Raw genomic sequence first — 24,501 nt, forward strand, 5'->3', positions numbered from 1 at the left:
GTTCGCGAGTGGCGGTAGGTGGGTACTCGAATCACTGGCGACTCGAGAGGAAGATGAACCTCTTTCACGAGGGATATTGGACCGGTTTCCAATATGTAGGGCGAAAGTACTTTCTGGATGCTGGACGAAATGAAAATCGATCTGCGGCGTCGATGAATATCTCATGGCAGTGTCATACTCGCCGTCTGTCGTTATGTAAACGTCAATGTATAAGTCGAAAGACGTCAGAGAGAGGGTTGGCTCTTTTATATCTTCCCAATAGATCGGTCGCAAACTCGAATATATTGACAGACTGCATTTACATATATTCGCGCGAATGGAAAAAGATCTCCGGCAACTCTGTTCCCGATGTAGTAAGTATTACGTGAGCAAAACAATTTTAAAAAGGAGAGAAACGCTTGCGACAGACATGTAATAAGTCTAGGTGGAATTTTTTTCTTTCCTTAAACGATTTTCAATCTCCGAGACATGAAGTTCTTCGCAGAAATTAAAAGAACGTTTGCGAATATCGGAAAGTACGTAGAAGGTTTCTGAAATCCTCTAGATATTTATTTCAAAGACATGTTTCGCGCATCATAAGCAAAAATATAAAAACAAATGTTAAAACAGCTGTCAATAAATCGTTCGCCTTCAAAACAAATTCGCGCCCGATTTTGACACGTCTAATTTAAAACATTATAATAATATTATAATAATATTTAATATATAAAAACATTATAAATTTAACATTGTGATTTCACGATTAGGCATCTTTCGCGAATACAACGAAAATCAATGATACGATATATCGCGCTCCATCAAATTCGCAAGTTGTAAACTTGAACGATAAGCGCCAAGGCGGATCATCACCTGCATCTGCGGCAATACATACGTCAAATATCGCGATAATGTCGCGTTACGCGGAACGACGTAAATCAGACGTTAACCGGACGTTGTCGAGGTACTTCGGTGCGACGTCGTTCGAACGATATCTCGCGCTCGCATTACAGTCGATAAAAGTCGCAGTAGTTTTTGACAGATACCGTCCAGTTTTATCGAAGCTATATACAATTGTAAAAAAAAAAAAAAAAGAAAAGGGCCATTTCCCTACCTATTCTCCGAGATATTCCGAAGATATTCTTTATCGATATGTGCTTCGCGCGAATAAAACGGAGGGCCAAAGGAGAGAGAGAGAGAGAGAGAGAGAGAGGGGGGGAGGAGGAGGAATCCACAGAGGGACATATCGCTGGATAAACGTGCAGCGTCATCCCGGTCATTATTATTGCGGCAACAGTTTGGCCACGTGTGCTCGCTGCAGAGGCCCCCACCTTCCAAAAAAAAAAGAAAAAAAAAAAAGAAAAAAAAAGAAACAATCGTCCGGACAAATTTCCTGCCAGCCGCGCACGAGCGGTAAATGTGTCACAGCTTTATTTCTAACCGTGCCGGGAGAGGAGAAATATTTGCTCCGGTCGAGCTTTTGTATGACTCGTGTAGATTGAAGAGCGCGATAGCTCGAACACAATGCTCGAAGCGGATACCCGTGTCTCGTAATTAACCCATGGAGATTAATATGCGATTCATTTAATAGCGCAATCCTCCGTCGCGTGAGTTTTCGTCGTATTACGTAATGCAATAATGCATGACTGCCTTCCTATACGCTCTTATTGCTCAATTCGTGCGTTTGTGTGAATATTCGTTCATAATATCCATCATAATTAATGACACTTCCGACGACACTTTCACTCGGCGAGCTCGCTGATTCATCGTGAATAAATACAAAGTTACCGTCGCGCGAGATCCTCTTCGAAAGATACACAAATCTGTGGATCTGTCTTTCCTAGATACTGAAAATCATTCGTCACACCGAGGTCGAAAATTTTCCGGTAAATCTGGTAAATGATTTTTCTTTCACGCTCGTTTCTCTCGCGATTTAAAACCGGCACAACGCCATTGTCGGGACAAGCTTCGAGATTTTAACCTGCGGTTAATGGGTCGTGGAAGTTGTTGGGCCATATTGTATATGATAACAACAGTCGACGTGAACTTGGTGAATGGGAGCATTGTGCGAGTTCCCCAGCCATCATTCTTTTACGCGCTTCACGTTTTACCGTCATTTACCGAGTCGGAGTTATATGTTTATGAGAAAAACGGCGTCTGATTGTCGCGCAATCGCCTGCCTGCCGGTTTATTTCTTCATTTTTGTATATTCGGCGCGTTTATTCGCTCTTATCTTCATGCTCGCATCATATTCGGTGAAGTTAGACTTTATTTTATACTCGCCGCAATTTTCATCTTTATATTTCTTTCTCCTCCTCTTATCTGGAATTTCTCGGCGCGATAAGTTTCATCTATCACTCGACATCGAAAGTATATTTCGCGTTGATACCAACTGTGTGATAATTAACGCAAAAGTAGCGCGCAATAATTATCATATAAAATGCGTGCGCGTCAAATAATTTAGACAAATTACGACCATCCATTATCGCGGGATGGACGAAGATTGAGGACGCTGATTAGCCGTAAAAGCAGTTTCGATAAAATGGATTCTATTATGGCATCGTGTCATTTATATTTAATCATGGGTGATTAGTACTCGCTGCGGACGAGCAAACGAGCGTCGCACAAGCAAAACTGATTGAATCGTTATCAAAAGAAATGCGCTCGTGAAAATGTATGCGAACGGATGAGCTTCGTGTACATGTACATCGATGCGAAAATCGTGTGAAAAGCGCCGCTTGAAAAATTCAAAAGACTATTCAAAAAGAAGACTTTTCCTGCCCATTGATCTGCCCGCCGACAAAATTAATGTCATTGAATTCTCGGCTCGTCGACCAAAACCGGCGCCGTTTTTTTCCGGCACCATTTATTTACCGTGCCATTTATTAAGTTACGCGTTATATCCAGGATGTTGCTCAACGGGACGTCCGCCGTCTGGATAGTTTTCGTTCGGGAAAAAGTCTCAATAAACACCATGTTCGGACCATGGCACAACGGCGTGGCACGTTTATCGCGATGCGTCGGATCGCTAATTATCAACGCGGCGTTAATTATCAACGACGCGAACGTCGACGAGAATCAGCGGCACTCGGCGGACTCGTCCCCGCGCGCTATTAATTCCCGCAGGTCACCACCACCGTATTACGCCCCCGCTATTATCGTCATCATCGTCATTCTCCTCGTCATCGTCATTATCGTTCCTCATTTGCGTTCCTCCCGAGCTTTAAAATCGCGCGAATACGCGCCGACGGGATCCTCCCTCTCGAATTCTGTCGAGTCCGGTGCGCATCGTACAATTAACGTAATTACTGCGGGCCATAATTACCGTTCGATCGCGGCCAGCACTCCGTCGGACAAACGGCCGCACTGTTTCTTCTCGGAATCTCGGTCCCGGGCATGATCCGGCCGGCTCTGTGTGTATACAGTCGCGAGATACAAACTCCATTTCCTCGGAGGCGGCTTCTTAATGCAGGTCGCCGACAAAAAAGCTTGACGGAGGGCCCCGACATGTGTTACGTGCTAATGCGCTGCTTTCACGAACAGCTCGACTCGGAGATCTTATGTATATGCATCGGAAAGGGAGAAGGGAATAAAAAAAGCAGATCGCCCGATCGTTTGCACACTTTTGCAATTAAAAACTGCGCTCTCCTTCGCGCTCCCACCACGAGATCTCCGCGAATTCCGATCGATAACAATGATAAACACTAATGTTGATAACGAATAAATAATTCCACGAATCTAGCACATCTATTTATCCATGATATTAAACATTCTTTTCGATCTATTTATCTGTGTGTGTGTAATATGAGACGGAAAGCGTGGGACAGGACTTATTTAAAAAGACTGGTCGTTTCCTCGACCTGCAGGGACCGTATTCATCTCCGAGGATTATCCGGGGCTAGAGAGACATTCGATGTCCCTCCTCATTTGTCGACCCTTTATGGGTTCAATAATTCTACTTTTACCACGTCTTTCACATGCAGGTCCATGCGGCACTCCTCTTGTACGCAGGAACTCGGTATAATCTCATTTGATCAAAAAAAGCATCGCGCGTAATCCTTCAGGATCAATTCATTATCGCACCTGCCGCGATATCAGACACACTAACAACGACGACAATGACCTGTCTTATCAATATTCTCATCTCTATTCAAAATATTTTATAACAGTTTATGTACTCTTTCTCTCTATCACAAAAATGTGTTATAAAAAAAAAGAATTAAAATATATGATATCCCTTAAAAAAAAAGAACTATAATGTGTGTGTGTGTACACATATAATATATTTATAAAACTGCTCGACAGACTATGATTGTGAATGTAATATTTAAAAAGGGAAAAGGACGAGAAAATGCAAACAGCGCCGATTATATTTGCAAATGCAATGAACCCGCGTGCGCAATTCTCGTCGGAATGCGTTATCGCTTAATGCCGCTGGCCTGGCAATAGGCTTAATCAAGAGTAATAGACCGTACACGTCCACCTATTAATAGAGCAGGCACATATCTCGTGTGGCGTGTGCCGCCGAAACGGCACGATAATGCAATAAACCCAAACGCGTTTCAGCCTCTGCCTTCCTTTCGCTCACTTCCTGCAAAATTTTCCTTTATAATCACCGTTATTAACCGTCCCATCTAAAATAGCGCAGTTACACACGCGCTCGCATATGTGTAATAACATGGTCGGGAAATTGTCACACCTCCTGTATTAATTCGTCTTTCGGCGGACAGATTAAAATTTCTAATTTACATAATCCCTATTTCAAGTTAATTAAGCTTCTTCGATAATTCGACTCGTCTTCCGGCAATCGCGTGAGAGAGCGTTTTGGTAATTTCCGTCACGATCGCCTGCGGGGAAAATTTCCTCGACGCGATGTCCGTTGCATACATCGTCGTATCGTGACTCATCCTCTCCACTCTCGTCCTCCATCCGCCTCACCTTCCATCTTGAAGAACGCTCGTATACATACATAGGCGGCGACGGTTGTTTTTATCGCTATAGGCGATGACCTCATGTAGGCAAGCGCTGTCACGCTGCGGTTAAGCCCGAGAAGAGTGACGCGCAGCCGGTTTGCATCAACCCCCGAAAATAAATCCGCTCACGCGGGCGGCCCGCGCTGTTGAAAGCCATCGCCATGTTGTCCGTCGTCGAGCTGCGCCGAGAATTGACGTCTGTCGCTGATCGTTCGCCAAACGGTCGCGCGACCCCGTTTCACACCTACGTGTATACGGCGCAAAGTGCGTGCGTGACGACACATTATCGACGGCATGTGTCATCATCGGCGTCGACCGCGGCGGCAAATTTCGGATAAAACTCCGCTGTCGCTCATAATAAATCCTCCGTGTCATTTAGGCCCCGTAAAGTCATTTATATATGCTTATTAAAACCGAGAGACGCGAGTGCTTCTGTAAATATTTGCGCGCGCGCGCGAAACACACGCACGCATACAAATCCACAAAACCTCCAACGGTGTAAATGATACACTGAGAGAATGCGCCGAGAGATAAGAACGGTCGAACGCACGTGTGCGATGAGAACGGGAGGTGCAAGCAAAAGTAGAACGATCGTCGTACGTGTTTCAGGAACAATACCATATTTGATGCGGTCGCACGAGGGAGAATTCAGGGGGAGGGAAGGAGGAGGGAGAAAGAAAACCGGTGAAATTTTCACGAGAGTCGCAGACACCGATCGTACGGTATCATTGTCATTAAGGAAGACGCGGCGTATCATTGTTCGTTGAATTATAAAAAAGACGAAGCTTTCGATATTGTCGAGTCTACTTCCATTCGAAAAATATATGTACTCTCGGAAAAATTTATTACTCTTTTTTATAGACTATGTTCTTACTTTTAAGAAAGTAGATTGTCCATTCTCACAAATAGATGAAGGTATTAGCTTGTTAATATCGAATATTTTGTGAAAGACTAAGAAAGTGTCGCTGTAGAAAAGAAGAGGCGACGTGAAATTTACTATAGATACTCTTCGATGGTGAGAAATTGGAGAAACGAGAAAGAAAGAAACATTTCAAGGGGGCTATATTTCTTCCAGTTAACTCGTCGTTTCTCTCTCTCTACATTGCCTTTTCCGATGTGAAATTGAGAGGCGTGATGGCGGTCGCAGGCTATAGATCGCGACCATGTAGGAATCACGTTACAGAAGCCATTGCCCTAACGTGCACTTGAAAAACAAAAAGATTGACGGACGGTGCTTATTTATCGATTGGCGCAAAATACTGAAAATAAATTCATATTCGTGTGAATGACGTTCGAAAAACTTCCAATTTTCAAATATTTACAACGATTTTATAAAATCATATACTCATTTATTCGATGTTACAGATGCCAATATAATTTTGCAGAATGTCGCGCAATATTTTTTGATATATTTCGCGAATCATGTGACTTTCGCAGTCGATTAAACTCACTAAGATGTAAATAAATTTTTTTTTTTTTGCCGAACGAGAGATGCAACGTCAGAAAAAACCAATAAATACACGGGGCATCAATCGTTCGAACTGACGATATTTAATGATTGGCGGTGAAGCGAGAGAGAAGCAAGTTTACGCGCTAACAAATGTAACGATCGAGTTGGCGCTTCCCGTATTTTCGACGCACAACCCTATCGAGCGGCACGGAAACGTGGAACCACCTTTGTTTCCCGTGGCGTTTTGCGCTTGAATACGCAATCGATGTGAAAAGCGCCGGAAAAATTTCGGTCCGATACAATAACGCCAATACACACCCTATTAGTCATTTCTTTGTGATTGTGCACGCGCGTAGGTGAAATATCGGCGTAAAACATTGCCGGAGGAGCGTAAAACGCGTATAATGTTTGTACGGAGAATAAACATACATTAGAGGAAAAAACTCAATACACACGACGCCTTATCGAGACGGTTATTGATGCCTGACGAAATAAATAATGAAATAAAATAAAATAAATATCCCGGTGAGGGGACTCTCGATTCCAACGCACTGGTAACTTTCTCGGTAATATCAAACGTAACGTATTTACCTTTCGCCTTTCGTCGTATGCCAGCCAACCTACACGCGGCGAAATAACTTCTCCGGAAATGATGATAGAGAGAAGGCAATTTCCACTTTCATCGCCGAGCGGAATGTATATCAGCCGCATTGTCAGTTACTGTCAAAGAGATTGAGCGACAGCACCTCAGGAATTTCTTCATTAACGTGTAGGTCGGCTTCGTCGAAATGTCGATACCCACCATTTTCACCCACGTCTCGTCGGAAACACAATGCAAATATTGACGTATTCTATAAAGGTCGGATCTACATTTCCTTCCGACAATTTCGAAAAATTAATTTCTAACCATACGAAACTTTTCGGAAATTATTTCACCGCGAAACATTCGTCGGATGTCAAAAAATATTATTCAAGTTCTTCGCATTTTTACGTCCTTCAAATGTAACACTAGACACATAGTTCATTTGAAGCGCGCGAGTGAATTATTTATCCACGAGTTTACATTCCTTTACGCATTTATCTTCCGCGCGATAAGATTTCATACGTGTTTATATTCGGGTAAATATGTGACTAGAATATTTCAATGGAACGGGTCTTCGTTAATCTACCAGAGTTGGAATTGCATTAACAGAGTCACGTATATGTAAATATGTATGTATGTAATGTATGTATATACACATAATTGTATATTATATATATGTGCGTAGATATATTGTAAAAGTGCCGCTTTAACACGTGTTTACATGCACTCAGCTCTTAAACTCATTCATAACTTCGTGAATCGCAAAAGTCCATTCATTGCTTTCGATGCGCACGATATTGCATTCTCTTTTGATTTTAGCGGGAATCGATATACCAATTCAATATACACGAGTTTCCTTCCTGTATATAGCTTTATCGAAAGTATTTACCGAGGAAAAAAAAAAAAAAAACAATCACGTGGCGATTATGAAACGCATTTCGAAAACCTTTTCAACAATTAATTTTCAATTTGATACATAATATCATTAATAATAAAATGTTATCTTCCCCTCTCCCTTCCACTGCCGAGAATATTGACAAATAAAACACGACGCATGACAAATTCAGCAATTAACAATATCAAGAAACGAATTTATTTTATTTTTTTATCTTTTGTCGAGGTTGCGCGATAAGAAATCTGTTACATCTACACGCATATCTAATTATAGAAATCAATTAACCGCAACATATCGCACTTAATATCGCGGATCGATAGGCTTAACATGCAATGTCAATATTTTCTTCGCGGAAAGATTTACGACGGACAAGGTGGTCAGATATATTTATCGATCTTCGCGCGAGAATTATTGCCGCACCGCGACTTGCTATTGCGGAGCAAGAAGAATGGATTTTTAAGCGTCGCGATAATTGACTCTGATATCCGCCGTGCTTCCATTCGATATCATTTTTTTTTTTTGGGAGAAGATCCGTGACGAATTAATAGCGAATTATATTAATCGCGCAAACTTGTTGAAGCGTCGGGATTAAAAAAAAGATTCAAACAATGGCGGAAATTACATCTCGCTGGACGAGTGTCATGTTAGTATAAAACGAAGAGAGGATCGATTCACGAAATCGCTGACTCATTGAAATTCCTCGAGCTCCCTGATCCTCCCCGGCTTGCCGGAGACAAGCTCCAACGAGGACTAATCCCAGTGCAATTCGACGGATCGAGAGAGAAAGAGAGAGATCCTGCTACAGAATTTTATCCATCCAAATCCGATCGCTTCGCGCATGCAATCGATTCTTGCAAACGCATCTTAGCTTCCTCAAAAAAGTGCATATCACGCGTGCAATCGCGTTATGTACTTTTTTGAGGAAGCTAAAATGCGTTTGCAAGAATCGTATACTCTTATCTCTCGTTCGTATGATTTAGAGAGGTGACGTAAAATACGAGCGGAGGCTACGTTCGACGTGAAGAATTTTCAAATAGAGAAAATGAGATGACGCCTATATAGCGTCTCACCGCGAGATTTATCTGCATCCTCTTTCTTTGTTTCTTTAATATTTTTATTCAACATATAGATCCGAGATATCGTTTCTTTTTTTTCGCGCGCGCAATATATTTTTCAATATAAAAATAATTCGTAAGTTATTTATAAAGTAACTGGTATATATGGGGTAGCTATCTCGCCTCATTAAATCATCATAATACCCGTCCTTGTTATGTACCTATCAGCTATCACGTCCGATAACAAGCTGTCGTCCGCTGCGGCCTCGTTTAAAAAACTTTGTTACAATATATATATATATAGCAGACTTTCCCGATTTTAATTTACGAAGCATCCGAGGTTCGCGCGGCTTTCAGAGTGAAATGTTATCCGTTGTCAATTCGTGATTTTAACAAGACGTCTCTCTCGACACCGGCTATCAACGAAGAAAATATATTTCATAAGAAGAACCGCGATCTATGTAGCTTGACGGGACGCCTCGCAGAAACGAAAAATCTCCCGTTCGAACGTTTAACGCGAATGGGGGATGCGTGCATCCTCTTTCGGACGCGTCGTCGAGAAAGACAAGGTTGCCTTTGTACGAGCGGAAGTCGAAACGAGGGACGGAGGGGGATGCGACTTCCCTCGAAACCCTTGTCGATCTAGAGATACTGGACACGAGGTGACACAAATGCTGCAACAAATTACCCTGTTCCTTTGTATTTCTTAATTATTTGCTCAATTATTTCTTTTCACAATGCTACTTTTCATTCTCCATATCTAAAAATATCGCAAAACCCATTCCTCCAGTTAATTCTGCCAGCTTTAATATACCTTCAGGCGACTATTCAAACCTTTATCTCACGTAATATCGCGTAAGCCCATCGTGTTTTACGCGCGCGCTGTATCTCTCTTGTGTATGTTCCTCAACGCGATAAGTATACGTTATCGTAATGAGACCAAGGGAGCTGCTGTTTGCTCTTCAAGTACATCGGTGAGCAGGGGTTTACGAAGCACATCGGGAAAATTTAAAATGTAAACAACAAAAAATCCTACGTGTTTACATAAAAAAAAAAAACACACGTTCGATAAATGATAGTAAAAAAAAACTGGATTTTTGAATATTTTAATAAAGCAATAAATTAACGCGCAATTGTTCAAGCTATTTGTACACATATATACATATATATATATATATATATATATACAATAATAATAACAGACACAGGAAGGAACACCAATATTTATTAAAATAAATGAATTAATTAATTTGTATATTATTATGCGTTTTGTAATACGTCATCTATATAATAAATGGATTATATGCTATATATAAAGCGCGCGTGTTATATTTATTACTACCTCATCTAAAAAAAATATTCTGTTGGTAAATTAATCAATATTCGCGAGTGCAACTGGCCGAAAAACGGAAATCAATACTTTTCAGAGGAAAGGAGTTTTCCTGGCTAAAGTTTGACAACTTCGGAAGGAAACCGCGATTTCGAAATATATATGCGGATATATTATACTTTCCTTATACGTGTTTTTAGCATTTCGCTGACAATGATCGATTTTACACTGACCGTCGTAAGTGCGGTGGACTTATTGTGATTCGATAGAACGAAAAGCGATTGAGTTTCGGTGCTTTTAATTTCCGATGATTTTCGCTCCGCGCATCCGCTCCAAGCAGCTTCCATTTGTCGAAAATCCCTTTTTCCGTCAAGTTGTCGTGGCGCCCGACAGCGCGAGACGAATATCCGTTCTATTTTCTATTTAAGTCCGCAAATGGGACACACTCGACCGCCAGCTGGCTTAATTAATCGTGTCCAGGATGCGGGCGCCGTGCGAAAAAAGATGTCCTTCCTTCCCCTCGCGCTCTTTACCCTCTTTATGGTGATAGCGAAACTTTCCCGGATAGCGGAAAGAGGAAAGAATAGAGAGAGAGAGAGAAAGAGACAAGCGATACGGAACGCGTTATTTTAACGCATTATTTTATCGCGACGCGGAGAAAAATAATCGCCGAGATTGGTTCCGGACGGAGAAATATTTGTCGATAACCATAGTTGCGCGGAGATTACGAGCGGATAAAAATACATTTGCCGTCCGTGTGTATGTGAATATTCGTGCTCTTTTAATACAACAATAATTTTGATTATTGCGATGCAAGGTAGGAGGGGGAGAGAAGAGGCGTGCAAATATTCGCCGAATAAAAAATCGACGCGCGCTGAAATTTTCCGATAAAATACCGCGAAAGGGAATACTATGCGGATGTTTTTCGTTGAAAAAATACATGGTTCGTTGCGAGATAGTGCATAGCTGGAAGACGGCTCTAATAAAAAATATCACTCGGTATCTTGAGCGCGCGATAAATTTCCATGCGCGAGTCGTTTCGTAAAGCGTTAGGGCGACCGGTATTATCAAGACAAGAGGACACCGTAGGCGGTAAATGCCGCCGAAATGCCATTAGCCTGCCGGGCTGGTCGAAAGTTGCAACCAGGTCGTGGAAAGAATATGATGCAACGAAAGTTTTCAGAACAGACACATAATTTCTCGCGGAAAATTAAGCGGTTTTAAAAACTTACTTCGTCCATATAACGCGCAATTTCATAATCTATGCATTACAAAATGATATCAATTAGTGCCGCTGTAATCGACACATTTTATATACGCAGCGACATTAATGCGAGTCTCATTAATATTTTCAAATAGCTGGCACATGACTACATACGTCCCTAATTTATGTATTAGAAAAAATCAAATATATATATTATATATAATTATGTGTGTAATTAAATTATTATATAATAAATAAATAAATATATATGTATATATATATATAATTAAATAGATAATTAAAATCTAATTAAATAAATAAGTAAAATCAAATTCTTTTATATTTTAGATTTTTTTTCAATAAAAATTAAAATATCAATCATTATGGTAAATCGTATTCAACCTCTGGATATGACATGCTAGGAACATGTGTTAACCACAAGAATGATTAGAGAAGTTTTCTTATGGATTGAATCTCCAATCTGACATGATATATTATGGCGGGCATCAGAGCGAAGGAGTATGTGCGAAGAGAAGTCGATCCTAGCCACGTAGCCTGTGGCTGGATCGAGTGAGGCCAGTAATGCCTCTAATGAGTCTTAATGAAAGAGCGTGAGAGAGCTGGCTGCATGTCGATGGCTTTTCATTAATGTTAATTGCGCGGGAGATAAGAATATTACCCGAAGGGCGTTTCCGTGGAAGACGAAAAACCATCTCGACTAAATCGAAATTAACGAGGCGAGCATGAGAAAAAGGACAAAAAAAAAGAAAGAGCACGAATAATCCGCAATTCGTTGAGTAGCTGACTTTCCTCTTTTAAATATTCTTCGGGATATTTTTCTCGAACAAATTTTATCAAGAAACGCTATTTCAAAGGGATCCGATAATCAGATCGTACCTCGTTTACTGCTTAAGATAAAAAAGTGTGTTTGGGACAATAGACGCACTTAGGCGCTTATCTTATCGCGGAATTCAAGTGAGCGAGAAGTGAGCAGATTAAGGATCGCGTTCGTCATGAATGGAAAGCGTAGGAGGATGAGCATCAGGGCTCGGCATTAGAATGAATCGACCGATGGATGGTTCATTGTCAGTGAAGAAGAGGCTACACATCGATGATATCTCATACGGGCTCGAGCCGATCAAGTTACACGATGATGCTGCGTCGTACACACGCATAAATCGTGTAAAAGTCTATACTAGGAATTTCTACACCAATTATACGTAGCTCTACAGTCTGCCTTTGAGCATATTACGTAATAATCACCGCTATTGTTTTCCATCCTCCAAAGGTCCTCGCGCGAGTTGTTTACGTCAGCGGCAGAATTTTGATTGGCGATCGTAATTTCAATGTTCTGATCGACAGAAATGTCCGCGTATTTTCTCGATCGGGATGATGTCTCGTCGCGAAATGGGAGGAATAATGGATTTGCCGCGGAAATGCGTCCGCTCCATGTCACGTCACGCGGACCACGCGCGCCCCCGCCGCTATTGGGCGAACGAGAGTTTGACAGCTGGCGAAACGTGAGTCTCCACGGACTCCTTTCTTCCACCAGACAAAGAGTTCGATTTCACCAGCCCGAGAGCAAAGCGAGAGCAAAAGGAGCGGCATCGTGCATCAGCCATGGACCGGATGGATCCTCCTTCGTCTCCTTTTCATCTTTCGCGAATATTCTCGGAAAGAATACTCGAAAAAGAAGCCAAACAGATGCTTACGCGTGCGGATAAAAATGACTCTCTACGACAATACGGTATGGTAAACGTGTCGCAGGTCACGTTTAAATTTTCAAACATCATAAAAATGTGTCGCGGAGAAAGAGAGAGGGAGAGAGAGAGAGAGAGACATTTTTTCTTCACGCGGATAAACTTGATCCGGTTTACGAATTCCATGGCGAATGTACACTCAAGACGCGCGACACAATTTTCCGATCATGATTAAAAATTTATGCGTTTCCGCGGAAAAGCGATTCATCTTCGTAGTCGCGGCCGTGACTGTGGCACCGCCACTTATGGTAATATTTCGTGCATCGCGCGGGCCATGCATAATGCAGTTCAGAACTCGAAATTTATGCCGGGAGCGGGAAACGATCGTAATGTAAAACGAGCGACCGACCCGTGTGTGTGTGTGTGTGTGTGTATGTTTATGTCTTGCCTATCCTAGAGATGCTGGGAACTGTCTACGGTTATGCATCATCGATGAGACATAAACGTGAAATGGTATCCGCCGAACTTCAAAAATGACATCTCCCCAACGCTTTATTTTTATAATCGTATAGAAAGCAGAATTTTCTTTTACGACGAAATGTCAATTATGGGCTCCGCTATAAATATGAAACTTTACAGTAAACAATATAATTTCTTTCTTGTCATTTTCGCTAATAATATTTAATTCGTGAAACTGTTGAAGACACATTCGGTATGCATATAATTTCGCAATGGAAATATGAGATTTTAATAATTAAAAACGCAGTTGTTAATAAAAATGTCAGTTTACCGAAACTAGCGATTGTCAAATTTACTCATTTCCATATTTATCATGCATATGAATAACGCCTCTTGAAATTATGTCCCGTTTCTTTTTAAATTTATATCGAGCGATCCTCTCTCTCTTTCACTCTCTCTCTCTCTAACTTGAGTAGGTTCAGATTAAATCAGCCGACGAGAATTAATTCGGTCAAGAAGAAGCTCGTTAAAGAGCGTTGACTGCAGCGGCTTTTCCCGTTCGCGCTTTTAATTTTCTCGAAAGGAAAAAGTCGCAAAAGGTTAAACTTATGCATAAACTTCCACCACAATCGTGGCGACAAGCCCACGGTGTGCAAGAAGTTTCCTTCCCGGTCTCTCTGCTCCGCATTATATCAGAATCCCTCCTTCTTCTTTTAACGCCCGAGATTCGCCTCCGACCGACCTAAACTACTCTCGAGACTCGGCTCCCCCTTCCTACCTTACCTCTCCTCTCCACCAACCCCCGATATAGCGCGCTCTCACTTTCTTCCCTCCGTTCCGCGAAATCCCCCACGCGTTCGATCGCGCGAGATTCATCGTCGACAGAATTAGCCTCCGCGAAACGCGGCGAACATCTGCATCCCAAAAGCGTACCTCCCGTCAAAAGCAGTCTACGGTTACATTTCCGTCTATTTGTTTTCGTCGGAAAATAAAGCGCGCGTTGTGAAATTTCGAGACAGATATAAATCCAGGCACGGATAATTAGTTTGATTAATCAAAGTTATTGAGTGATTGAAGCTTCAAATTGGAGATTGACTAATGTTTGTAAACAAGAAAAAAATAAATAAATGAAAAAAACAATGAATATAGACTTAAAAAAAAAAAAAAAAACAAAGAATACAGATTTATTCGTTATTCTTGGGTGATGTAATGACAAATCCCTGTGTAAGCGTCATTTTCGGCATGTGTAAAGAATTGATTGACATTAAAACATCTTGGTTTATTTCTCTAACGAAAGAAAGATTTCCATCTTTCCTCTATAAACTTCGTCTCTGGACCGCTAAGGAAACGGACGATTGGGAATTTTTCTTTGTTTCCCGACGAGAAACGAGTTCGGTCCCATTGGGGTTTCCAGTCCCCCTCGTACGAAAGCGCGTCGGCGTCGCCTGAAACGAAAGTAAGAGCGACGCGACACGACATGTGTGACATGACCGCGACGCGAGGCATGTCTCGCAAAAGTGCGAAAAAAAACGCGCAGCGAGAAACGTCTTCGCGAAATCTGGCTCGCAATCCGAGCTCACGGCCGGTCACCTAACCTTAACGCAGTTAGTCCGCCGTTCCGCGCTCTCTTTCTCTCTTTCTCTCTCCGCGCGTTCAGCCGGTGTATCGTTCATCGTCAGGTGTATGTACCATCGCACTCACCTTGTATCGGTGTATTTCACAGGTGTTTCTCGCGACCAAGGGGAGAGGGAAATCGACGACGTCGACGACGGCAGTGATAGCGTGTTCTCTCGTCGTACAAAGGAGAAGAGAAATCCCGGTTGCGACTTTTCCACACTCCCGATCCTCGCGCGTATCCTTCGCACGGAGAGGCGACGGCGAAAAAAAAATGCCGGGCGAGACGGCGACGCTCCGGACGCCGCGTTACGACGCGTCGGCGCGCACGACACGTAAAAAAGTTTATATATATATATGTATGTATACACACTACATGCGCACACTACCGACGCGACTGAGAGACGACGATCATACGATCACACGACTACGACGATGACGACGACGACGACACCGCGACGGAGCCGCTGGGCGCGTACTGTGCGGAACGGACGACGACAGTATGGCGCCCGGTGACTTCCCTGCTCGTCCGCTCGCTCTCCCCACCACCCCTCCTTTTCCAGCCTGCTTGCCATTATCCCCATTCCCGCGCCACGTAATGCGCTGTCGCGGTTCAATTCGTATTACGCTGCGCATCGACGCTCCCTTCCACTCTCTCCCACCCTTTCTCCCTCACTCACTCACTCACTCACTCACTCTCTCTCTCTCTTTCTCTCTTTCGCGATAGTCGAATCTGTGTAGCGTCGTCTCTTTTTATCTTTCGCTGTTTAAAGCAAGGACTTCTTCCCTCTCATACTAACTCGATCTCAGCTGTCGCTGATCCATCGGTCTATCTCCTTTCGACGAATTCTTCTCTCTCTTTCTCTCTCTATCTCCACCGATACCAACGTCGTAGGCTTTTCTCCGTTTCGATCCACTCGTGTCTCCAACGCACAACGAACCGTGCGTTCTTTCCCACCTGTCTCGTCGCCAATGCCAATGCACTCCATCCTTTTCCCGTTCGAGCGCTCTTCTTCCACCCCTGCGATCCATCTCTTTCTCTCCCCGCTTTTCTCTCGCTATCGATGACGGTAGATATGTTCCTCTCTCTGTCTCTCTTGTTGACAATTCAGACCGCTCCTCCACCGCCCTGTCTCGATCGCGGAGGTAGAAGAGAAAACTACAACTCAACATTGACCGTGCGCGAGTGTGTGCGTGTATCTCGACGCACCACTCGATCACGACGACGGACGATACTTTTCGTTGGCGCCGTCGATGATGGGCCAATCGGCACGCGGTCGGTGCACTGTCCCCTGTGAGGTCGCACGACCAGACGTGTGTTCTCTCCTCCGCTCCCCCACCTTCCACCCCCCTAACCCTCCACACACTCTCTCCGAACCGCACCGGGAACGTGGGCGAGATTAATATTAGATCGATTGTCGTTAATAACATCTCTCCGGCGTTTTGTCGCGAGCGCCGCGCTATTTATCGCCGGCTCCGAGTTCAACAACCACTGTCGTCGCGGTGTACCGGGTCGGCGGGATTTTGCGAGAATGCATGTCGCGCGGATATAAATTATTATTCTACTTTTTTTAATATTTCGCCAGAGTCCAAAACCAACAAATCATCGATAAGTGTAGATTTTCGCGCGGTTAATCCCTCGATTTTCTACTTAAATAGAAATCTTATCTTCGTTGAAAATTTGTTCTCCTATTTTTTCAACCTCAATTTTCTCACGTTGGATGAATTTTCGAGGATTTCGAGAGGTTTTTAATTTATATGGGAATCGAATTTCTAGTTTGCACCGGAAATCGGTGAACGAATAGTTTCTCCACTCAAACTACTTAAAAAAAAAACGGAAAAATTAGAGATTGAATAGATTTCGAAAAAGATCTGGATTAAAGTGGATGTTGAATTAAAAACCGAGGTCGAAGAGAAGAAAAATTTCGACTTGGGATCTCGCGCGCGAAACGCATTCCAGGAATTAAATGCTGCTTTTTCAACGCTGAAGGAAATTAATTACGCAAAGTAACGTCGCCAAAGGACCACGACACGTTCGACCTCCTTCTTCGAGCAAATTTTTTTTTTCCATTTTATCAGAGATATATATCGCAATTTTTCAGTATTAATGCGATAATGTATCTATCGTCGTAAGCGAGTAACATCCCCCGTCGTACCTCGCAGCGACGTCCACTTTTTTGACGAGAGAGCGACGTTTTTATTTCTGCGTCGGCAAAATAAATGTCGCGCCTCTCTCGGGGAATGAACGCGACGTGGCGTTTACGCGAAAAAGTTTGTCGGGGGAAAACGCGACGCAGTGAGATTAAAGTTACATCGCGATCTTAAATATATATAAACGTATCGTGAAACTCCGGATTTTATATAAATCCGAAAGATACATTTCTCACGCCGAGGAACATTTCTCTTCAACCCCCTTCCCTCTCACGTTACTTCGCTTTTCTTTCGTAAATATCGCACACTGTTATGTAAACTCGATGCTACAATTTAGCATTTCTGTTGAATGAATTTTATAAAGAGCTCTTGATTAGTTTATGAACTTTTCCAATAAGATCTTCAAGCCTGCCCTGCCTCCCTTCATATTGTTCGTCGTGCTCTCGGCTGCTTTCGAAATTATTACTATAAATTTCCAGCCTGCGACCCTTCGTCGATAAAACGCATCGAAAATGCATCGATGAAATAACATTAACGTTTAAATTAGCTGTCGCGTGCAAGCGTTTTACATTTTCCGATCGCATCGCCACAAAGCGCGATGAGAGATAAATGCGCGGAATATTTTGAAAATACGGCCAAAATTTGTCACATTATAAATTTCGAGACGCGTAAATGTGTAATTTAGATAGAATCTTGGCAACGTTTCGTGCAAAATTGCAGATTGCAGCCGTTTGTCAAATAAATGCGATCGTTTCTCGACATTGATTTCTCGGTCACATCACCCTCTACGATATTCGGTATCGCGTAACGCACACAAGATGCGCATGTTCCCAAATATAAATTCGCGCTTTTCACCTCTCCTTCAAGCTTGAAGCGATGCTGCGCGTACGAATGATGTAAACTAGTTTCTCGATGAGCGTCACGTTCGCGAGAGGCGAGAGCGATGATTACGCGCGATTAGTTTAACGCACTTTACACGATGAGAAGCGTTAAGCAGAAATATTAGCCGCGACAGCGTGTAGCTCCGCTTTTCTACGAAAAGAACTGCATAATAAATATAGTCGGGACATAACATGCATATATATATATACACATATGCGCGCACACAATACATTCGCATTCGCGGTAAAGCCCGCGAATAAAGGGAATAAAGTTTCGCGGTTTTATGCGGCGGAAAAACGTCGCTCGCCTCGCAACTTCTTGGATAAGTTTCGAGATAAGTTTTTCGCGGCGCTTAATGCGATGTTCGCGCGAAGCGAACGTAAAGTCTATAGGTACCGCGTGCCGTGAACACCGATGACTTAACTTTCAAACAAAACACGTGATCTTTCGTTTAGATTGCTGTTCGAGTCGAAATCTTGCATCTATCTTCAACCTCAATCTTTTTTCTTCACGTTTATAGAACCTTGAAGACTTTGATAGGCTTAATTTGTATATAAATGGAGCTTCCCTATTTTGCAAATAAACATCAAACGAACAATTTTACACACTTTTAAAAAGAGAATTTTTGGCAATACTAAATTAAATAATTTGAAAAAGAAAGAGATCTGACTGTTTAAAGTATCGGATAAATTATTAGATAAAAAGTTGACATCGAAAGATTAGAAAATGTTCGACTTTAATTTAAGGAAGAATTGCCGGAACTAACTGCCTGTCTCATCTGGAACGAATAGAGATCATCGTTTTAATAGACATCTAATCATTCCCCGTTAATTATTTATATCGCATACCACTCACTTTATCGAGTAACTTCATTATTGGCAGATTAAACGTCGATCGTGGTCGATCGGTAGGGCGCTGCCGAGGCCGTTAACTCCGACCTTTTATCGATTTTCTCTAGGGAAGGATGATATATCCTTAATAAAGTGGCTCGTAAAGTCACGCGTGCAATCTTACGCTCGATTTTGCTCACTCGATATTTCTCGCAGCGGTGCATTTTGCGTCGGAATATTGATTCCGCCGACGAAGCTGAAGAGAACAGAAATTCGACGCGAGAGAAGAATACGTTTCGATCAAATAATCCATCAAATATCAAATGTCATATATTTTTAATAAAAAAAAACTCTACGTCTTTAATTATAGAAACAAACGACGATGCGATCGATTGATTTTTTTTTTTTTTTGAGAATATCGTTATTCCTTTGAAATTAATTAAATTTTAAAGAGACGGCTACATTTTTGGAAATGATCAAAATATCAAATTTTATTTTATATTTTAAAATATCGATAATTTTAAACTATACAATATAATTTTTTGATATGTCTAAGTGCCTTAAAGATTTTAAACATATAAGAATAGCTTCAAAACATTCTCCTGTTTTTCGATTTTTAATTTTTTTTTTTTTTTTTAACTACTCTCTGTTTCAAGTGCTATAATTTTTTAAATCTATTCAAAAATAAATAAAATGTAATTTAATTATTCAACTTAAAAGTGTTGTGATTTTATCAGAAGTTATGGACGATTACAGTTGCCAAAAAAGTTGACTTTACTCGAACCATAATTAAGATTCGGAAAGAGCTTACTCAGCAAAGAACATCGATCGATATGTAGCTAAATACGTGAGAAAAAAAAAAAGTGAAAAAAGCAGATTACTTAAACGAGCGTTAAGAAAAAGAAACGTAATAGTTTTGGTATTTAAATTCGCAGCTGCATTCGCCTTCTTTAAGGTCTGTCTTAAAAAAATAAAAATGCATTATAACACTGGAAAGAAGAGAGAGTCAAAGTTGCAGTTAATCGAAAAGAAGGAGCAAGAGACGAGAGACGAGCTCGACGAGAGATGCTCTGACTTGCTACGACCAGTCAATCTCCTTTCATCTCCATAGATGATTCAAACCCACAGTGATCCTCAACCTTGACAAACCTGACCTCGTAATTACATGGAATCCGCCCGGCTCTCCGTCCTTCGCTAAATATGCTCCTATTAGCCTTCGGGCGACATATGTTGCTCTTGTTTGTACGCGGATCATGGTGTTGGTGCGTAACGCACATAGAAACGATGTGCGTCGCGCACATGTACATCTATCATATATCTGGTGAGACAAAGTCGATAACTTGAATGAAAGGATTTCGAAAGATTGAATGAAACAGAATGAAGCAGATAAGTAAGCTAATGCATTCAAGTTGAGAGAGAAAGAAAGAGAGAGAACTCGTATTCCCTCTACAACCGCAATTGCATTTTCCTCCGTATAGCCTGATATTCGAATGAGGAGAGACGTCGGTTCTCTTTATTCCCGACCGTGGCGTATAACCATAAGCGTTCGTAGCAACTATACAACGCGCGCTTCCAGAGGTATCCTCTTACGCGGGGTAATCGTGCTCCACCGTCCGTGAAAATTACTTGCGGTTACCAACATCCCTCCATATACACTCGGTGTAATGGGGATGCACTCGGCATTGTATAAGCGATCATACATAGTCTGGGAAGCATTACATTAGTTGTTAAACGGACCTATTGCATATGTTTCTCGTTCGCCGCTCGAGTTACCTCGTGGAATGGAGAACCGTATAAACCGAGAGGAAAAACGAGGTTTCGATCAAATCGCCAAATACGGTTCGCTCGATTTTTCAACCCCCTTTCGCCTAGTCGCCGTTCAAATCCGATGCATGTATATAATACGCGCGTGCAAAATCGGGCACGTCAAGAATTTCCATTCAACGTTTCGCTAGCCGCTCGCCGATATGAAATTTTAATGCATTTTCGTATTCTATCCGATTCTCGAGAATCTCAAAGAATCTTATCGTAAAACTATATAAGTCGCAAATTATACATATTTCAACCGAGAGAGAGAGAGAGAGAGAGACGCGTGATGAGTGAAAGGCGTTAACGACTTAATTATTAATTGTACGAGTACACGCGCGCCGGTGAACACAGTTTGCAGTATCGAATTTTGTGCCGCGGATCGCAATCGCGCCATGTCGCGTGTGTCAATATTCAGACGTGTATGCAAACATTCCCGGCGACAGATAACGAAGCCGAACGCGAGAACGCTGTAGATTCAGATGTATGTATCGTCGTGTTCCTCCTCGTATGTGCTCGTTAGATCGCAACGAATGTTAACGCCATGTTAACGCGAGAATTCGCGAGACGCGCTTTTTATTTGCGTTATTATAACGATTCGTCTATCAAATGAGAATCGCAATCATTACGGGGGTGTGCAGAATAATATTTACAAATTACAATCGGCATTTACATTATTATTGCGAATGTTATATATGACCGATTATTATTCGGAAGGAATATCTATAATACGTGATGCTGAATCTGTTTCGTTAGCCCACTGGAGATTCGCCGTTCAATTTCCTGATTCAATCCTTGATAGAATCCCGCCCACGACATAAACGACATTTCGTTCTCGTTCATAGAGAGGAAACGCGGAGGGAAACCCGGACGTAAACGAGGGGAAAATTAAGGAGGACGCGGCGGACAAGATGAGAATGATAATGAAAAGTGGACATTGTCCGATAATTTGGACATCACTTTCCAATATTCGGAGAACGAGAAATATTCCGATAATTATCTTTATCATAATGATAATATTTTATCTTTACGACAAATATATCCTTATAATAATAATATCTAATGGAAATGGAATGGATACAACTTTTATTTACTTGAATGTTTTGACATGCGAGAAATATTTTATCACATTCTCATTATTCTCATAAAATAATAAATAAATTAACGTATAATATATAATAAATTAATATATAATATAATAAAAAAATAACTTTACATTTTTCATTTAATTCTTTTCTTTAAGTTCCATATATTGTGCTCTAATTCACAATCGCGAAATTCTCCTGCAATAAAGCCCTTCCAATGGGCATAATAATAATAATAGTGTTCTCGGTAATAATTCTTCTTTTCAATAGTACGGCTTTAAGTCTCGTGGAGACGGTAATTTCGATGCACCGGATATAGGCGGGGAAGAGTGAGTTGTCGATCATCAGGAAAAACCGACTAACACTAAAAAAGGAAACGTAATAACAAGACCCGTCTCGTTACGTCGTTGTCTGTTACGGAAGAAGGAGCACTCGTCTACGTTTGAGTGCCTCCTTCTCCGAACGAGTGACGAGTCGAAGGGGAAGGGTGCTTGCTCTCTGCGAAGGACGAGGGCGAACGAAGAATGGAAAATCGTTTGCCAAAATCATCAAACGTGCCGATGGATTTTAATCAAATGTCGGAACGCGGGACAAAGCGTCGGAAAATGCCTTTACCGTGGTCCTTGATCCTCGTTTACTATTGCATGCCTTTGCTCTTTTATCTAACGTATCTTGTGTGTACATATTTTATGTAAATTCTTACTATGTTCCTTGATGTCGGCACGAAAGGAAAATTGGTAGCACTTTAGTTCCTTAATACCTCTCAAAGAAAAAAAAAAAAAAAAAATTTCACAGCAATAACGAGAAAGAAATTGTGAATATCTTTTTTTCGAATAATCATAAATAAATCTTCTTTAAGAATAATACATCTTCGACTCTAAACTTTGAAGAAAGAATTGATCTCTACAGATGGCGAAGAGATTATGTCCTCTTACATACACAATAAGTTATGCTTCCGGTGCACTTGTTTCAGATTATAGTGGGTTTGTTTATTTTGGCGCGTTCCTCACATCCAAGTCGTATTAACGGGGGGATAGATCTTCCGCGAAGGATCTCCAAACATCCCCTATCGCTGTCCGAAATTCGGAAATCAAACAATGAAGGATCGAGTCCTCGGCGAATTGCGCGCACACGCGGACGCGCGACATCCGCGTCTCAGACGACTGATCCTCTTGGCCCGAGGCCAGTAAGTACGCCTAAGTCAACTCACGCACAGGCTTGATGCACGCGAATGTATTCATGTTCACCAGCCCTCCCGATGCTGAAGTTTCAAGCTCCGCTCCGGTTCTCTCTTACGCAGCTCTCCGCGAGTTATTTATACCGAAATATGGTTCGAGAGAGCACGCATGTCGAGAGGAAGCGGGAGAAGGCGACTCGAGCTGCGAACAACGATTTAATTGCCTTCAAATTCGATCCGACGCGTTGGATATACAAACAGAACGACGAAGAATAAAATCGATAGATAGCGTATTACGCTTGTGTATTCCTGTCGATGAGGTTCCGAAAAGTTTTCTTGGTTTAAATTGATTTTTGGATAACTGTCATCATTGATGATCCAAATACGAGAATTAAATGAATCAAGTTCTCCCTCTTTAAAAGTTTTAATAGAATATTATATCAATCTTGAAATATGAGTTTATACGCGAGTCAAAATAAATGAATCATACACGAAAAAATTCCGTTAAATTGACGCGGACTAAATTCGAAATAAATAACGGTTCAGAGACACGTTTCAATATCACTTGGCAATACTATTATATATCGTCGAAATATATTTCTGACTTATACCTTGACACACTTACGTCTCCAACGGCAAGTTTAGTCAATTTAACGCGAGCAATTGCCTCTCACAATCGTCGCTATAAATATTATCTCGTAACGCGTGTCGAATGAAATAATCTGGATCTCTTCATGTACCTTTAATATTATATTATTTTGATCGCCGATCGAATTAATATAATTCCAACTAATCGGCGATACTTTGCGCGAATAATCCTCAGATATTATCTTCGCGCAGCATCCAGACTCCAGAACGATTAATGTTGCGAGGAGGAGGAGGATTGGCAGAAAGAGGGATGATAAAATCGTGCGAGCGAGTTAAGAATGGATCAGAAGTGCCGCGCGAAATAGGAATTAACGAGCGTGCGATTAACCGGGTTAATGAACGAAGGCACGCGATACTACACGACACTTCATAAGGAGACGGGTTGTTGACCGGCTGTGTGTGACTGACACTCAACTCCTCATCTAGGGCACCCACGAAACCCCCGTTGCTTTCCTCATCAAAGCTCTCGACGTTCGGTGCCGGCAATATATTCCGTGTCACATAAGAATGAACACCGACGAGATTCGTTGGCCGACATTTCATTATTTCCGGCAAAAAATGTTCATCAACGAGAAACGTCCCGCCAAAATATACATATAATCAAAATTTTATCCTAATATTAAACTTTTCGTAATCGAAAAGTTATTAATATTGTGTTATATTTATTATCTCGTTTATGTATG

General features: G+C 41.7%; 1 protein-coding gene across 3 annotated transcripts in view; it reads right to left on the bottom strand.

Annotated features, from left to right (window-relative positions):
- LOC126851339 (dystroglycan 1) overlaps positions 1 to 24,501 on the bottom strand; it is a 60,144-nt gene that overhangs the window by 18,192 nt on the left and 17,451 nt on the right. The window contains exon 1 of one of the 3 annotated variants that reach the window (XM_050595199.1): positions 15,327 to 15,715. The exons of the other annotated variants lie outside the window; for them this stretch is intronic. The gene's annotated coding sequence lies outside the window, so the exon portion shown is untranslated. Of the gene's footprint in view, positions 1 to 15,326; positions 15,716 to 24,501 lie in introns of those variants that run through there. 3 annotated transcript variants of the gene reach the window in all.

The sequence above is a fragment of the Cataglyphis hispanica genome, chromosome 8, assembly GCF_021464435.1.
Source record: "Cataglyphis hispanica isolate Lineage 1 chromosome 8, ULB_Chis1_1.0, whole genome shotgun sequence".
Classification (NCBI taxonomy): Eukaryota; Metazoa; Arthropoda; class Insecta; order Hymenoptera; family Formicidae; genus Cataglyphis; species Cataglyphis hispanica.